This window comes from Muntiacus reevesi, chromosome 1, assembly GCF_963930625.1.
Source record: "Muntiacus reevesi chromosome 1, mMunRee1.1, whole genome shotgun sequence".
NCBI classification, from domain to species: domain Eukaryota; kingdom Metazoa; phylum Chordata; class Mammalia; order Artiodactyla; family Cervidae; genus Muntiacus; species Muntiacus reevesi.
Genome location: NC_089249.1, coordinates 5892110 through 5910130, shown reverse-complemented (window position 1 = coordinate 5910130; position 18021 = coordinate 5892110). Strand labels below are relative to the sequence as shown.

Here is an 18021-nt window from a genome sequence, read left to right as displayed (position 1 = left end):
ATATTTCCCAGAGTTAATCTATTGCTGTTAGTTACATCATTTAAATTTCAGTGGGGAAAACCAAATGTTTCTAGTGGATTTGTACCTCGCCCTTTAAACACTTATTGAATTGTATGGGTTTTTCCATATTACTTTTCTTTAGGCTTTTTAGATGCACAGATGCTCAAATCTTCATATCAAAAGAACAAATGCAGGACACAAAGTAGGCTCAATAAACCTACACATAGCATTTCATTTATTCATTGTGTATGATTAAGCTTGTAGTGCAGTAAATACATGGTCTTGGTGGGAGAGGCTAAAATTTATTAGTTACATGTAAGTGAAATCGTATCTTTATTTTTCTGGGTCTGAGTTAAGTTTCTTAGCAAAATATCCCCCAAGTAAATCCATATTGTCCTGGGATCCTCTTCATTTTTTGTGCCTGAATAATATTCCTCTTTAACGTTGGTCTTGGTGATAATTTTTGGAATAAGATAAAGCAACCATAGATTGATGGAAAATACTTGCAAACCAAATATTCAATAAAGGTCCCTATCTAAAATACATAAAAATGCATGCAATTCAAAAAGTAAAAAACAAATAACACAATTAAAAAGTTTGCAAAGGACCTGGATATACATTTCTCTAGAGAAGACATAAAGTACTAATATGTATATTAAAAGGTGCTCAACATCCCTAATCATAAGGGAAATACGGGTCAGAATGACTCTGAGATATCATCTCACTTCTGCTAGGACTGTGATTATTAAGAAGACGGTAGATAATAAGTGCTGGCAAGAAAAGTGAATCCTTGTGTGCTGTTGATAGAAAAGTAACCTAACATAGTCATTATGGAAAATAGTATATATAGGGTCCTTAAAATATTAAAAATAGAGCTACCAGATGATCCAGCAATCTCACTAGTGGGTATATACCCAAAGGAAAAAAAGTGATTATTTCAGAGAAATATCTGCACTCCCAAGTTCATTTCAAAATTATTCAACAGTAGTCAAGATAGGAAAACAACCTCTTTGATGTGTCTTTACAGTGAAATATTAATAAAACAAAACAAAGTAAAAAGTTGATGCTACATTTAAAAAATTTAATCTCAATCTGTTTCTGTGTTGACTATTTCTCAGTCTAGCTCTGAAACCAGGGCATAGTATTAAAATGGAAGAGGAGTACAGTTGACTGTTGAACAACACAGATTTAACTGGAGGGAAGTATAACACAGATTCTCCACTTGTATGCGAATTTTTCAATAAATAGTTACTGCATGATCCTTGATTGGTTGAATCCATGGATGCAAATGCTGCAGTAGACACAGAGGGAAGACTATAAGGTATACAAGGATTTTTGACTGCTGGCAGAGAGGAGGCAATGCTCATTCTCTCCCATATTGTTCGAGACTCAAGTGTATATGGTTGGATGTGGATATATGAAAGTCAAAAGTCCTCTTTTTTAAAGTAAACTTTTTGTTTTGTATTGTAGTATAGCCAGTTAGGCTTGCATGTGGCTCAGCTGGTAAAGAATCTGCCTGCAATGAGGGAGACCTAGGTTCGATCCCTAGGTTGGGAAGATACCATGGAGAAGGGAAAGGCTGCCCACTACAGTACTCTGACCTGGTGAATTCCATGAACTGTATAGTCCATGGGGTCACAGAGTCGGACATTTGAGCTTCCCTGGTGGCTCAGATGGTAAAGCGTCTGCCTACAGTGTGGGAGACCTGGGTTCAATCCCTGGGTCGGGAAGATCCTCTGGAGAAGGGAATGGCAACCCACTCCAGTACTCTTGCCTGGAAAGTCCCATGGACGGAGGAGCCTGGTAGGCTATAGTCTGTGGGGTCACAAGGAGTTGGACACGACTGAGTTACTTCACTTTCTTTCTTTCATAGCCAGTTAGCAATGTTGTGACAGTTTCAGGTAGAAAGCAAAGGGACTCAGATCATACATATACTTGTATCCATTCTCCTTCTATATCCCCTCCCATCCAGGCTGCCACATAGCATTGAGCACAATTCGCTGTGCTATACAGTAGGTCCTTATTGGTTATCCATTTTAAATATAGCAGTGTGTACCTGTCCATCTCCAACCCCCTAACCATCCCTTCACCTGTCCTTCTCATTGACAACTGTGAGTTCATTCTCTAAGTCTGAGTCTGTTTCTCCTTTATAAATAAGTTTGTTTGTAGCACTTCATCTTAGGTTCTGCATATAAGGGATGTTATATGATGTTTCTGCTTCTTGGTCTGACTTACTTCACTCAGTATGACAATCCTATAGGTTCACTCAGAATTCTTTCTTAATGCTTTACATCTGATTTTGACCTGAATAATTTGGTTAAAAGGTCGCATTTGGCGATACAGTGACCATATGAGAATGAGCTCTACCAGCAATACAAACAAAATATGGACTTAAGTTCTCACGATGATTTCTTGTACCCTTCTCTAAACCCTTAGAAAATGAATTTGTGAGTGATCTGAAAAACAAAAGATTTGGGATGAGAGAGTAGATCATGGCAAACAGTATTTCCTAAGGTGAAAAAAGATTATTTAAGGAAGATGTGATTAAGTGTGCTAAATATTTATGAGAAGTTGAGAAAAAAAAAGCTCTGAGTTATCTATTAATTTTCAGCTACACATTGGCCATTGGAGATGTCAGAAAAAAGTTTTTGAGAGAGAGATAAAAGGGCAGACCAGATTCAAGTTATGTATGGATAGATGTAAGTTGAGAAATGAAAAAAAAAAAAAGAAAGAAATAACATGTTGGAAACATTTGGCCATAAAAGGGAGGAGAAAGACAGGATGATTTATATCTAGAGAAAATAAAAGATAAGATTATTTATGACTGTTATTTGATATGTCTTCAACATGGAGAATTAGAAGTCTACTTAATGGCTGTTGTGAAGGAGTTATACTAAACAAAATAGCTCACCATCACCCCTGCACACACATTTTGAAAATAGAATAATGTAACCTTAATTTTAGGGTTATTAATTTACCTAGTTTCAATATTGCTGTTCTTAGAGAACAGGGAGGGCTGTGGAGAGGAGGGAAGGGACAGTTGACTTAAAAAATGTGTGACCTGGCACATTTTTTAAGCTTGCCATCTTATATGGTTATGGTTGTGGCATCCCCAAACAATTACAATAGTAACTTCAGAGATCACCAAATAGGTCACCATAAGAAACTCTGTAACAATGAAAAAGTCTGAGATATTGTGAAAATAACCAAAATATGACAGAGACACAACTTGAGCAAATGCTGTTGGAAAAAATGGTGCTGATAGACTTGTGCAAAGCACAATTACCCCAAATCTTTAATTTCTAAAAAATCCAGTATCTGCAAAGCACAGTAAAATTAGGTGTGCTTGTATAGCCACTGGATCTAGTATATGGTATACTAGATCCTCAGAATTTACTCATCTTTTAACTTAAAGCTTATATCCTTTGACCAGCAGCTCTCCATTCCTCCCACCCACAACCTGCCTCTGGTAATTATTTCTGTTTCTATAAATTTGTCTTTTTTAGATTCCACATATAAGTGATATCATATCTTGATTGCACCTTATTAAAGGCTCTGAGCCAAACTCTGCAGATAAACTTCCTGAATTCCAAAACCAACCACAGAAATTGTAAGGTAATGAATATTTATTACTGTTTTAAGTACTGAGGGATGCAGTTACGTGTTGTTGTTCAGTTGCTCGCTCGTGTTCCACTCTTTGCAACCCCATGAACTACAGCACGCCAGGCTTCCCTGTCCTTCACCATCTCCTGGAGATTGCTCAAACTCATGTCCACTGAGTCAGTGATGCCATCCAACCATCTTATCCTCTGTCATCCCCTCTTCCTCCTGTCTTCAATCTTTCCTGGCATCAGAGCCTTTTCTAATGAGTCTGCTCTTTCCATCAGGTGTCAAAGTTTTGGAGCTTCAGCATCAGTCCTTCCAATGAATAAATACTCAGGACTGATTTCCTTTAGGATTGAGTAGTTTGATCTCCTTGCAGTCCAAGGGGCTCTCAAGAGTCTTCTCCAACACACAGTTCAAAAGAATCAATTCTTTGGTGCTCAGCCTTCTTTGTGGTCCAACTCTCACACCCATATATGACTACTGGAAAAACCATAGCTATGACTATACAGACTTTTTTGTCAAAGTAATGTCTCTACTTTTTAATATGCTGTCTAGGTTGGTCATAGCTTTTCTTCTAAGGAGCAAGCCTCTGAATTTCATGTCTGCAGTCACCATCTGCAATGATATTTGGATCCCAAGAAAATAAAATCTGTCACTGTTTCCACTGTTTCCCCATTTCTTTGCCATGGACTGGATGCCATGATCTTAGGTTTTTGAATGTTGAATTTTAAGTCCTCTTTTCCACTTTCCTCATTCACCTTCATCAAGAGACTCTTTAGTTCCTCTTCACTTTCTGCCATAAGGGTGGCGTCATCTGTATATTTGAGGCTATTGATATTTCTCCCTGCAATCTTGATTCTAGTTTGTGCTTCATCTAGCCTGGCATGAGGTACTCATGATGTAATCTGCAAATAAGTTTAATAAGCAGGGTGACATGACACTATACAGACTTGAGGTACTCCTTGCCCAATTTGGAACCAGCCCATTCCATGTCTGATTCTAACTGTTGCTTCTTGACCTGCATACAGATTTTTCAGGGGGCAGGTCAGGTGGTCTGGTATTCCCATCTCTTTAAGAATTTTCCACAGTTTGTTGTGATCCACACAGTCAAAGGCTTTAGCGTAGTCAAAGCAGAAGTAGATGTTTTTCTGGAATTCTCTTGCTTTTTCTATGATTCAGCGGATGTTGGCAATTTGATCTCTGGGTCCTCTTCCTTTTCCAAATCCAGCTTTAACATCTGGAGGTTCTTGGTTCACATACTGCTGAAGCCTCACTTGGAGAATTTTGAGCATTGCTTTGCTAGCAATTGTGTGGTAGTTGAACATTCTTTGGCATTGCCTTTCTTTGGGTTTGGAATGAAAACTGACCTTTCCAGTCCTGTGGCTACTGCTGAGTTTTCCCGATATTGAGTGCAGCCCTTTAACAGCATCACCTTTTAGGGTTTGAAATAGCTTGGCTGAAATTCCATCACCTTCACTAGCTTTGTTCATAGTGGTACTTCCTAAGGCCCACTTGATTTCACACTCCTGAAGTTCTGGCCCTGGGTGATTGATTGCATCATCGTAGTTATATGAGTCATTAAGATCGTTTATGGATAGGTCTTCTGGAGAAAGGAATGACCAACCACTTCAGCTTTCTTGCCTTGAGAACCCCGTGAACAGTATGAAAAGTGGTTACATTTCATAAAATTTCATCAAATGAGAATTACAAATAGTATAATCTTTCTGAGATGGAAATCTGTGTTTGTTTTACCTTTCAAACCTACTGTGCCTGCCACTTAGTAGCCAAACCAAGAAATCAGTAGGGAAAGAATCACTGATTTGTTTCCAGGCAAATCCCAAATTATAACTGCATGAAGAATTTTCAGCTAAAATAATGAAAATGAACTATCCACAAGATGGCAGTGATATGTAACCAGTGAATGTATCGTATAATGATTTTAGGAATTATTAATAAGGAACTGAGTTACTCAAAAGTGGCAGTTAGAACACCTACACAAGGAACTGTATTTTATCTGAATTTCTTTTTCTTGGTTAGGTGATATTAATTAGGAACAGAGAAGTAAAAAATAACCTCATTGAAGTTTGTATCATCTTTGTATGAGAGGGTTTTCATAGTCATCCTGTTGATATCTAATAAAATTTCTGTTAAAAAAATTTGAAAACAAAACAAAAGCTGGTACAAAACATTAGTCAGTAATGCACCATTTTTATTTGATTTTCTTGCTCAGTGTTACAAATGTATCTTTCATATGGCCTATAGTTATTTATTTCATACAGGTATGAATTAAAATAGAATAAATATATTTTGTAACTTTTCCTTTGATGTTATAGCTCTATTTTGCTTATTTTAAAGGCAGTTATTTCCAATTGAAGATTTCAGAAAAATAATTTTAAGCTATTATAGCATTGTTATTTAGTTTTTTTGGAAAATAATGATTGATTAAGTATTTTAATCCTTAGTTAGGATTAAATCCAAATACACAAAGCTTCCCTTTTACTTTTCAAGAAGGAAGTAAAATTGGAAGTGGTAAATTTTCCTATCTAGCTATTTATTATGTCTCCTGCTCATGATAAAATTTAAACTCCTGGGGCTTTTTCAAGGGTTTTTAACTGCCACCCATTTTGTTAAAATTTTTGGGAATCATTTTTGCTGTGCTAATTTGTGACTATTTTAACTTTATTTTAGTTGGTCCTATAACAAATATAATAAAATACAGCTTTGTTAGCTCAATGAAAAACACTTCAAAAAATAATGTTATGTCTCTGTCCACTAAATTAAAATAGCTTTTGAAATTTCAAGGAGAATACATTCTAAGGATTAACAAAACAAAGAAAGAACTGTTTACCACTTTATGACAATAACCATGTTAGTTATTATAAGATATTGCTTTCATGAAACAGTATGTGAATCTTGGAACTGTTTACAGTTTTCTCATGGTTAAACAAAGCTGTAGGCAAACTATTTGATGTATAAAACAATAAATGCATACCAATAATCATTTTAACTTGCACAGTTTAATCACAAAAAGATTATTACTAAAAATATATATTTAAAAATAAAATTTTAAAAATGAATTAAAAAATAAAATTTTAAATCATTTAAATTTCAAGGATGTGGTACAAATATATTCTATCATTTTGTGGCCAAAATCTATCCTACAAAAAATTCTCCAGGGAAAGCTAAAATCTATGCTCCTCACATAGTCATAGTGTATTAATAATTGTAATACCAAGAAATTGACCAGTGTGCCCTACAAATAGGGCACGAATAGCTATTATTAAGAAATTCATATTGAATTGAAGCCATTGTGACTTAAAATATAAACAATTTCTTGAAAATTCAATATTCTCCCCTATAAGGTAAAGCGGTTGTTTAATTAGCAGCAATCCCTTCTAATATCCCAAGGATCATTTTCCCCAAGCCAATCACTCTTAAATACTATTATGGGAGTATATCAACCATTTAGTGCCAATGCAAAGTAGGTTAACCTGTCAAAGTTATTTGCTTAATTCTGAAAATTTGAGATGTGACAGATTTCAAGATCAGTTTATAATTCTCAGAAGATATTACTTATCTTTAAAAAATTATTAAATTTCAAATTCAGAAAAATGAAGTTTTATTTGGTAAGATATAGCCAGATATTTCTGTATGATTTATTTTGTTCCTCAATTCTGCATCCCCCCCAGCCCCAGCAAAAACTATTTTTATCTGTGCATCTATATACAACAAGTCACCTTAAGAAAAATAAACCTATAAGCTTATTTATACATGAAAAAAGGAATAGCTTGATGCTTTATTAAGTAAAACAAAAGACAATAGAGTGTTTTTTCTGTCTAGAAAGCTATAGAATTCTGAGGAAGAGAATATTAAGAAAACAATGGTTATCTATTTAATAAATGAGGTGTATTATAATCATGCAATGTATTTTCAATTCAGGTATGAGGGTTATTTGCTTTCCAATTTTTATTAGTTTATATTTTAGGTTCTTAGAAGTGCTGTTCCAGTTAAAGAAGCTGAATGATTTGTAAAGATTTTTATGAGAAAACATATATTTATGAGAAAGCTGGCATATTTTCCAGAAAATTTTGAAGCTGGCCTGCTTAATAGCAAGTGAGAAACTCTTTGGTCTCAAAACATAGTCCAAAAATTAGTGGACTTAATTAAATGTCATTAAAATTTTAGAATTCCATGCAATAAATAAAACAATACATTCTCTAGAGCTATGTAGCAATCCTGATAACTCATCTACAGTTTACAAGTTTTTAAGAAAGGTATCAGTATAAATTTGTGGTAGTTACTGCGGCATTACTGCTGATGAATCTTTTGATTTTTAGAAGATATATGCAATGTAAACAGTATTTTTTTTAGGATATAGAAAGAGGGGAGGGATATTTGGAGGTGTACTTTGTTACAGTAAAAATCTCTAGTTCTCCAAAACTTTATTGAATTTAAATATGGCTACACAAGGTAGAATATGTATATCATTGATTATCAAATAAAGAAACTGATAATCTTCTTGTCTTGCCTTATTCCTATCTCACAGTGGAGACCATGGATGTTACATTATAGACCTTGGTCACTCCAGGACTATATATTAAACCTGTTATTGTTTTCTGCCACTTCAGTATTAGAAATCTGAGAGGCAGAAGTGGTTAAGGTATTTTAGAGATACACTAAAAATTGTTGGACTACTATAAAATCTTGATACCTTATTCAATTCTCATAATTGCTTTCCTCAGACAAATGACGGAGTATATTTAGAGTCACAGTGAATTTAGAATTGTTACAAAATGCTGGTGAACATGATAATGCATCTGAAACTATTTATGCTGCTGCTGGTTTATAGTTTCTCAGTCCTGTCCGACTCTTTGTGACCCCAAGGACTGTAGCCCTCCTGGCTCTGCTGTCCATGGGATTTCCCAAGCAAGATTGTTAGAGTCGGTTTTCATTTCCTTTTCCAGGTGATCTTCCTGACCCAGGGATCGAACTCACATCCTCAGCTTTAGCAGGTGGATTCTTTACCTGTGAGCCACTTGGGAAGCTGCTGAAGCTATTTGTAAGTTTTTCTAAATATGCCAGGAATACTGTTGTTGTTATTGTTGCTGTTGATGTGAATGATATTGAAGCAGAATTTGCAATAATGGTGCAAGGTAGTGGTCACAATCATGGTCGTGTCTCTTAACCTATTATTCTGGAGTGCCACTGGTGTGGGCAGCCTGGGATGACCAGGTCCTTTCCTTCTGTTGTAGAGGATATTGGTTTGAGAACTTGTGGTATGCGAAATAGGTGAGATATTATCTGCCACAAACCACTGTATATTCTGCATTTAATGTGATGCAAAGACTATCATGTAATGTGTTTTAAGTTAATTTTTAAAAGATAATGAAAGGTAGAGATTTGTAGTTGCCAAAAATTCATGGTGCAAATTCCTTATAAGTGTGGTGGGTTTAAATGAGGTTACTTAAAAAAAAATTACCATAGTTTTAATATTTGTTAACATCCTTCTGGACTTCCTTGATCATTGGCTAAATCTGCTATTAATTTGGATTAATCAACTATTTGCTGTTGTTGTTCAGTTGTTGTGTCTGACTCCTTGTGATACCATGAGTGCCAGGCCTCCCTGTCCTTCACTGTATTTCAGAAGTTGCTCAGATTAGGTCCATTGAGCTGGTGACACTGTCTAATCGTCTCATCCTCTGCTGCTCCTTCTCATTTTGCCTTCATTCTTTCCCAGCATCAGGATCTTTTCCAACGAGTCGGCTCTTCATATTGTAGCCAAAGTATTGGAGCTTCAGCTTCAGCATCAGTCCTTCCAATAAATATTCAGGAATGATTTCCTTTAGGATTGACTGGTTTAATCTCCTTGGAGTCTAAGGGACTCTCAAGAGTTCTCCAGCACCACAATCAGCTATTGGAATCTAAACAACAATCTTGGCTTGACAATACTGTAAGTGAAAAAGAGTAAAGTTAGTAATACCCAACTTGATTTTTCAAGTCACTGCCTTTAACAAATGCACCTGCAACAATCCAAGAGATAGATTTTCTTTTGCATTTACGTTTTTTTTTTTTGTAAAAGAAAAATTAGGATCAAAAAATTAATTTGAAAAGGCAAGGAGTTATGCAGAGGTGGTCCCGAGAATTTGAATTCATACTCTTTTGAATTTGAAACCCAATATCTTAACCAGTGAAAAGTCTCTAGTCACATTTTCATCACGATAAAGTCCCCACTTACATGGTAATTTGGCCTTTCAGGAATGAAAGCACCTTGAGACAGCATAGAAGAACAAAATGAATAATTTGATTTTTGAAAAATCTCATATTTCCACTAGCATAAGGATATATTGACTTTGAATATGCAATTTATATATAATGATATCAGTTGCTCTAAGTCTTTGTTAGCCAGTGTTATTTTTTTTTTAATTTTACAATTTTTTCTTTAAGCAAAAATGACTCTCAATCATTCTTTGTCAATTCAAGAAAATTTAAAAGTCATCTCAAATTTCCAACTTGTGTTGACTATTTTAGTTTAATTGTGTTTCCCTGAAGTTTGTATCCTTTGAATATAATGGGAATTTGGGGCAGGAAATATCAGTTCCTTTAAATATTTCTCTTTCAGTGGCCTTTTAATTTCTTAAGCCTAACTCAAATATTTTAAAATTAATGTTACTAAGTTCAGTGACCCTCTGGCAAGACTCTTTTGCAGTGGTTTCCTATTAGCTTTATGTGACTCAGAAGTAAATTGTGAGATTGTTAAATCTATTAAGTAGTGCATGTGTATGCATTTAATAGACTAGCATAATCAAATATAGAGAAGAATAAAATAAGCCATATATGTAAAGAATTTATGAGAGCATCTGATGCATGGTAAACACTATCTGGTTGTTTGATAATATTATTGTTAGAATAACAGAAAATATGGAGTGGACCCCACATATTATAGGGTATATTTTAGTTATGCATATACTCCCTTCTGATTGAAATGCAAATTAATATCTTCTATAAGATGAAAGCAAAAATGTTCATAAATCATATACTTATTGCATATTCTGGGTGATTGATAGTCTATAAGTTTTTACAGAGAATTTATAATTTTATGTTTCAAATAGTTTTATTAAAATTGATAAAATTCACTTAACTGCAAGATCTTCATGGAGATGTTTTAAAAAAACTTTTCAGCCTCAATTTACAGGTTGATTTTTTTCTGTTTTTATAAAATTTTTATTTATTTATTTTGGCTGCACTGGGTCTTCGCTGCTTCTCATGGGCTTTCTCTAGTTCCGTGAAGTGGGGACTGTTCCTCCTCGTGGTGCGTGGGCTTCTCATTGTGGTGGTTTCTCTTGCTGCTGTCTGTGAGCTCTGGAGGAGCTATGAAGCATGGGCTCAGTTGTTCCATAGGATGTGGAATCTTCCTCAACCAGGGATGGAACCCCATGTTCCCTGCATTGGCAAGCAAATTCTTATCCACTGTGCCACCAGGGGAGTTAGATTTTGTTTCTTTAAAGTTCCACAAGCTAATTAACAAAGTCATTATTATATCTGGAGTTATGATTGAAAAGATTGATTTGATGAGTTTTTTTCTCTCTTTTTAAAAAATATTTATCTGTATTTGTTACAACTTTTTAAAGCAGAATGTGACTTGAGCACTACATTTCCATTCACAAAACTTGCTCCAAGTTACTTTTCCAGCGGCTTTACAACATGCCTGAGCAGGCTTATTATTTTGCTACTCTAAACAATATTTTTCTTTGGAAAACAAGCGCTATGTATGGACAGCGACTCCAATCAAGTTGGTTCAGCTTAACACACTAATTTCTAGAGGCCTGGCACATGCAGTCATAACTACAGGGGATGGAAGTTTTAAAAAGTATATCCCAGAAGATGAAAACTTGCTTTAACAAGTGTTTCTTTTAAACATCACGATATATACTTCAGAACACTTCAGAAGACTTCAGTGACAGGAAATCTTGGTCTACTAAAGAATCTGCTTGATAGCTAAACACTTCAGACCACAAAGTTAACACAGGCTACATACATACCTTACAACAAGCATAACTACTTCCATCTGTTAAAATGAACCAACATGAAACTAGGAAAAAACAACTAGCTCTGCTTTAGTGCTAAAAGTATCACAGTATCACACTTAGTATAAAGAAATCTTATCCTTCCCTTATGTAGTTACCATGCCATACAGATTTTTAAATGTTAACAAAAATAAAGAAATACTTGAAAACATATTAGAGGGGATGGAGACAGAGTGCTAAACACATAGCCAAGCGATCCTCAGGCAGCGCTTAGTCTACTTCTTCCATGCGGGACGTGTCATCATCTCCTTCCAGGGGAGGCATTTCCTCAGTGACCGCAGCACTGCTGTCATCAGCAGTGGGGTCATCCTCGTCAATACCTAGACCAAGTTTGATCATCCTGCAGATCCTGTTGGCGCGTGTCTGGGGATCCTCCAGACTGAAGCCAGAAGACAGAAGAGCTGTTTCGTATAGCAGGATGACCAGATCCTTCACAGACTTGTCATTCTTGTCAGCCTCTGCCTTTTGCCTCAAGGTCTCGATGATGGGATGGTCAGGGTTGATCCCCAGGTGCTTCTTGGCTGCCATGTAACCCATCGTTGAGTTATCTCTCAGGGTTTGAGCCTTCATGATCCGTTCCATGTTTGCTGTCCAGCTGTATGTGCTTGTAACAATGCAGCATGGGGATGTCACCAATCGGATAGACATAACCACCTTTTCAACTTTCTTCTCCAAAATGTCCCTCATGATTCTGCAAAGGTTTTCAAATTTTGTCTTTTTCTCTTCTTGTTTCTTTTTCTCTTCCTCATCTTCTGGAAGTTCCAGGCCCTCTTTGGTGACTGACACTAAGGTCTTCCCCTCAAACTCCTTCAGCTGCTGCACACAGTACTCATCAATAGGCTCGATCATGTAGATCACATCCAAGCCGTGCTTCTGGAGATGCTCCACAAAGGCCGAGTTGGCTACCTGGTCCTTCGTCTGACCTGTGATGTAATAGATGTATTTCTGGTTTTCCTTCATTCTTGTGCAATAGTTCTTGAGAGAAACCATCTCATCACCAGAAGCAGAAGTATAGTACCTCAACAGCTCTGAAAGCTTCTTCCGATTTTGAGAATCTTCATGTATTCCAAGCTTAATAATTTTAGAGAACTGCTCATAAAACTTCTTGTAGTTCTCTTTATCTTCTTCCAGTTCAGTGAAGAGTTCCAAGCACTTTTTGACCAAATTCTTCCTGATAACTTTCAAAATTTTGCTTTGTTGCAACATCTCATGGGAAATGTTCAGAGGGAGATCCTCAGAGTCCACCACACCTCTAATGAAATTCAGGTATTCAGGGATTAGCTCCTCACAGTTATCCATGATGAAAACTCTGCAAACATACAACTTAATGTTGTTCTTCTTTCTGTTTTCAAACAGATCAAAAGGAGCTCGTCTTGGGGCAAAAAGAAGGGCTCTGAATTGCAACTGTCCTTCAACTGAAAAATGCTTGACCGCCAAGTGATCCTCCCAATTGTTGGTCAGGCTCTTGTAGAACTCTCAGTACTCCTCGTTAGTGATGTCATCAGGGTTTCTGGTCCAGATAGGCTTTGTCTTTTTCAGCTCTTCTTGATTGATGTACTTCTCCTTGATCTTCTTCTTCTTCTTGTCCCTGTCCTTCTTCTCTTCCTCCTCCTCATCTGAGCCAACGTCTTCTATCTCAGGCTTGTCATCTGACTCCTTTTCTTCTTTCTCCTTCTCTTCCTCTTTGTCTTCCTTCTCTTCTGCATCATCATCACTAACTTCTTTATCACATTCCTTCTCCACAAAGAGTGATGGGATAGCCAATGAACTGAGAATGCTTCTTCACAATCTCCTTTATTCTCTGTTCCTCCAGGTACTCAGTCTGGTCTTCTTTCAGACACAGAATAACCTTTGTTCCATGCCCCATAGGTTCTCCTGTATCAGTCCTCACTGTGAAGGATCCTCCTGCAGAAGACTCCCAGGCGTACTGCTCATCATTGTTATGTTTGGTGATAACGGTCACTTTCTCAGCCATCAAATAGGCTGAATAAAACCCGACACCAAACTGGCCAATCATGGAGATATCAGCGCCAGCCTGCAAAGCCTCCATGAACGCTTTGGTCCCGGACTTGGCGATGGTGCCCAGGTTATTAATCAAATCGGCCTTGGTCATCCCAATGCCGGTGTCCAAGATGGTGAGGGTTCGATCTTGCTTGTTCAGTATGAGATTAATGTGCAGCTCTTTCCCAGAGTCTAACTTACTGGGATCGGTCAAGCTCTCATACCTGATCTTGTCCAGGGCGTCGGACGAGTTTGAAATCAACTCCCTCAGGAAAATCTCCTTATTCGCGTAGAAAGTGTTGATGATCAGTGACATCAACTGGGCAATTTCCGCCTGGAAGGCGAACGTCTCCACCTCCTCCTCCTCCATCGGCTGATCCTGAGCCTGGGTCTCCTCAGGCATCTTGGCTGAAGGACTAGCACGGGCTCCGCACTGACGCAGCACCGGGACGCAGAGGCAACTGGAGTTTTTCTCTCAAACCAGTGCTGTCTAATGTTTTCTTTACTAACAGCAATTCCAGGATTTGTGGTAGTGGTTTGTTCTCTCAGTTGTGTCTGACTTTTGCGACCCCTTGGACTGTAACCCACTAGGCTCCTCTGTCCGTGAGATTTCCCAGGCAAGAATACTGGAGTTGGTTGCAATTTCCTTCTGCAGTGGAATCTTCCCAACCCAGGAATCGAGCCGGGTCTCCTGAATTGCAGGTGGACTCTTTACCGACTGAGCGACAAGGGAAGCCGCAGGGTTTACTTCGGGCCATGTATTTTTGTCATGGTTACTGTGCTGATATCATTGACTTTTTGCAGAAAACGTTTTGCATAGAGTCTCTCCTTTGTTTTCAGTTTCATAGATGGCTTTCAAATATATGTCCCCACATTGTTATTTACAAGCAATTCTGGAAATATTTCCTTTAAATGTCTTTGAGTTTGAGTATTAGAAGGTGTCCTCCAATGCCAAACCTGGTACACATAAGAAAATAATTAGCTAGATTGATTATAGTATGCAATCTTGTTACATATATATGGGAACTGAGGTAAGAAGAAAAAGTGATCAAACATATTTCATATTTCAGTATAGCTTAAAAAGTTTGTGTGGTTTATTTCAGTGACACTCTAGTCAAATTAATGAATCCAATCCAATGCATATCATAGTTTATATTTATATTTTAATGTGAAATAAATAAAATTGTCCTAAAGGAATTTTAGATTTGGTTAAGAGACATAACTTAGGAACAATTAGCTAGTAAAAATGCAATTATATAATGATGACGTAAAGCAAAATTTTTAACCTCCAAAGTCAATATTACAATAACAAATACATGCACATTTATAAACATAAATACTGATAGTGAGTTCTGTGAAAGTTCAGATAGTAGAGAGAATAAAATGTGTGTAACACAATGATTCACTGTGAAATAAAGCCTACAGACTTGATTATCAGATAGTCACTAGTTTGAATTCAGAACCCAATACCGAATATTTATCCTCCATGAATTTTCATTTCTGTCCATGTTTTTGGCAAAGTCATTTGAGTTTTTATTGTGCTATTACAATTTGATATATTCAGAAAAGAGGGGGCAGGAGTTACCTATAGATCACTTAGCCTCTGGACTCCTCATTTTATGATTCTAAGGGCAAGGAAGAAACCATCTACCGTGGAGAAGAGATGAAGGCCGGATAGACCATGTATTACCAGACTACCTTATGTACTTTGAGCATATGTAACTTAAGCTCAATTAATCACATTTTGGATTGCAATTTAACCATGTAAAGAGATGGGACAGTTGGAACTCACATGAAGCCAGTGGTTCCAGAGTCCAGGAACAAAGGAGACTACAGTGACTGTGGCAGGGCGCAGTGTCCAGTACTCGGGGTGCAAGCTTAAGCCGTGACATTCAGATTATAGTTGTGCCACAGCAGGATATTTGCACAACTGATTCTGGAGTAGTAATTTAAATTTTCACAACGATCCTGCTTTTTCTTACATTTTCCTTTCCATTGTATGCAGTAGGCTTCTAAATATGTTTTCAATATTTCTCCTATGTAAATCATCAAAAGTCAGTTTATTTTTTAAAAATGAAAAATTCTAATGAATAAAAAAATCAAGCAATTCAGGAAGCAAATATCATTTGACTGAATTTATTTGTAAGTTCCATCAAAATATCTTACACAGAAGCCTGTGGAATGAACATTTTTAAATGAGAGGCAAGCATTTTTGCATATATGCCGAGGTCCAGCCCCAGTGGGTCCAGGAATACCAAGGAATGAGTGGCATTGGTGAGGAAGAAGACAGACACACACACAGAAGGTTGTGTAGAGGAGGTAGCTTTTTTCTTAATTTTTAGGATAGCTCAGATTTTATAGAATGAACGTTACCTCCCCCTTAAGTCACCACATATTACATCAGAGTTTGGTTTCAAGCTTCTGTCAATATTTTTCTTTCCCATGTTTTTCCCCTATGCATTCATCTAGAACATTTCCAATTACAGGGTTTTTTCTTAAATATCCCATACATTAATCTTCTTGCCTCAATGCCTAACATTTTCATTCTAACAAAACAATGTTCTACAAATCTCAGGTATAGTGTAAATTCTTTGGACAATAAAACAATACATGGGAAGGGTCACAGTAACATGTTTGACATTTCTGAGAATAGTACCATGAGAAAAACCTTGATATTTTTCTTTACCTGAAATTACAAAGTCTCAATTTACAATGATTAACTATTAAGCAGCAAAAACACCTCTAAAGCAGCAAAACACCTCTATAAATAGTGAGATAATGGCAGTGAAGCTGGTTAATATAAATCTTCTATTGAAATCCTATGTACACCATTTCCTAACTCTACAAATATACCCATAATCTTCCATCTTGTTTAAAGAAAGGGAAACAATGAACAAATAGCACCAAAGAAATAGCAATAATGAAAACCCTCTCAACCAAGGAGCAAGTAAACTGAAGCAGTATATCTACTTCTAAATCTAAATGCCTCTACTCTTTTCTATTCTAGAACATTATAATCTTTTAAGCAAGCAGCCAAACTATACCTGTGGCCGGTTTTTTTTTTTTTTTTTGACTTGATGTTTATGGTTGTGTCTTGAGCCATAGCAATCATGAGCATTTCCAAAAAGGCTTGGACTTTTCCAGGGAGGCCTTATTACTATATATTATATTTCCAAAAATTAACAGAAAGCCCAACAACAGTGAAACAGAAGGAGGAAAGGGACATACCGGGCCCCCAGGACAACCTAGAGGGTAAGAGCTGCCTTGCAGATTCCTTTCTCGCCTCGTGACCTTGTCCCTGGGACAACCTCGAGGGGAAGAGCTGCCTTGCAGGTTCCCCTCTCGTCCCATGACCTTGTCAGCGTCCAGGCGTGTCTTGGTGGCTCCAGACCCATATATATGTAACAATCATATATAAGAGAATTTGATTTCTCTTAAGCACTTTTGATAGAATATATATGATCACTCTTGTGGACTGACTCGTGTCCCCCAAAAGATATGCTGAAGTCCTACCTTATTTGGAAATAGAGTATTTATAATCATATGAAGATGAGGTTATAATGGATTGAAAGTGAAAGTCACTCAGTCGTGTCCAACTCTTTGCAACCCCATGGACTGTACAGTCCATGGAAATCTCTAGATCAGAATATTGGAGTGAGTAGACTTTCCCTTCTCCAGGGGTCTTCCCAACCCAGGGATTGAATCCATCTCCTGCTTTGCAGGCAGATTCTTTACCAGCTGAGCCACAAAGGAAGCTCTAATGGATTACAGTGGGTGATAAATCCAATGACTAGTGTCATTACATAAGGAAAGATTTAGAGACACAGAGATATACAGACCTGTAGGAAACACAGCCTTGTGAAGATGGAGGCAGGAGCTGAAGAGATGTAACTATATGCCAGGAACACTGGGGTTGTTGGCAAGTTCCCATCCTGCCCACAGCTTGGTTTCAGACTTGCCTCCTGATCTGTGAGAGAGTACATTTCAATTGTTTAAAGCCACTCCTTTGTGGTAATTTGATTGCAAAAGCCCTAGGATGTACTAATATACATCACAATTTTGAAAGTAATTAGGTAATTTCTCATTAACTGTGTGGTGAGAATAGACAGATGATCATATTCTTTAGAACCTGCTTCTTCATCTCCATTGGAGAAATGCCTATTTCTTCCATCCTTTGAATCTAGTCTAGACCTGTGACTTGCTCTTATGAAAAGAATGTGACTAAAGAAATGTTGTGCTAAAGCATAAGAGTCAAGAAACCAAGCACATATCCTCTATCTCTTGGACCATGTGATTCTCACAAGAAACAAGACAAGGCTAACCTGCTGGA

At 37.0% G+C, this 18021-nt stretch overlaps 1 pseudogene; it reads right to left on the bottom strand.

Moving 5' to 3' along the window:
- Window positions 1–11779: 11779 nt before the first annotated feature.
- On the bottom strand, window positions 11780–14130 carry LOC136159012 (heat shock protein HSP 90-alpha pseudogene; annotated as a pseudogene).
- Window positions 14131–18021: the final 3891 nt, after the last annotated feature.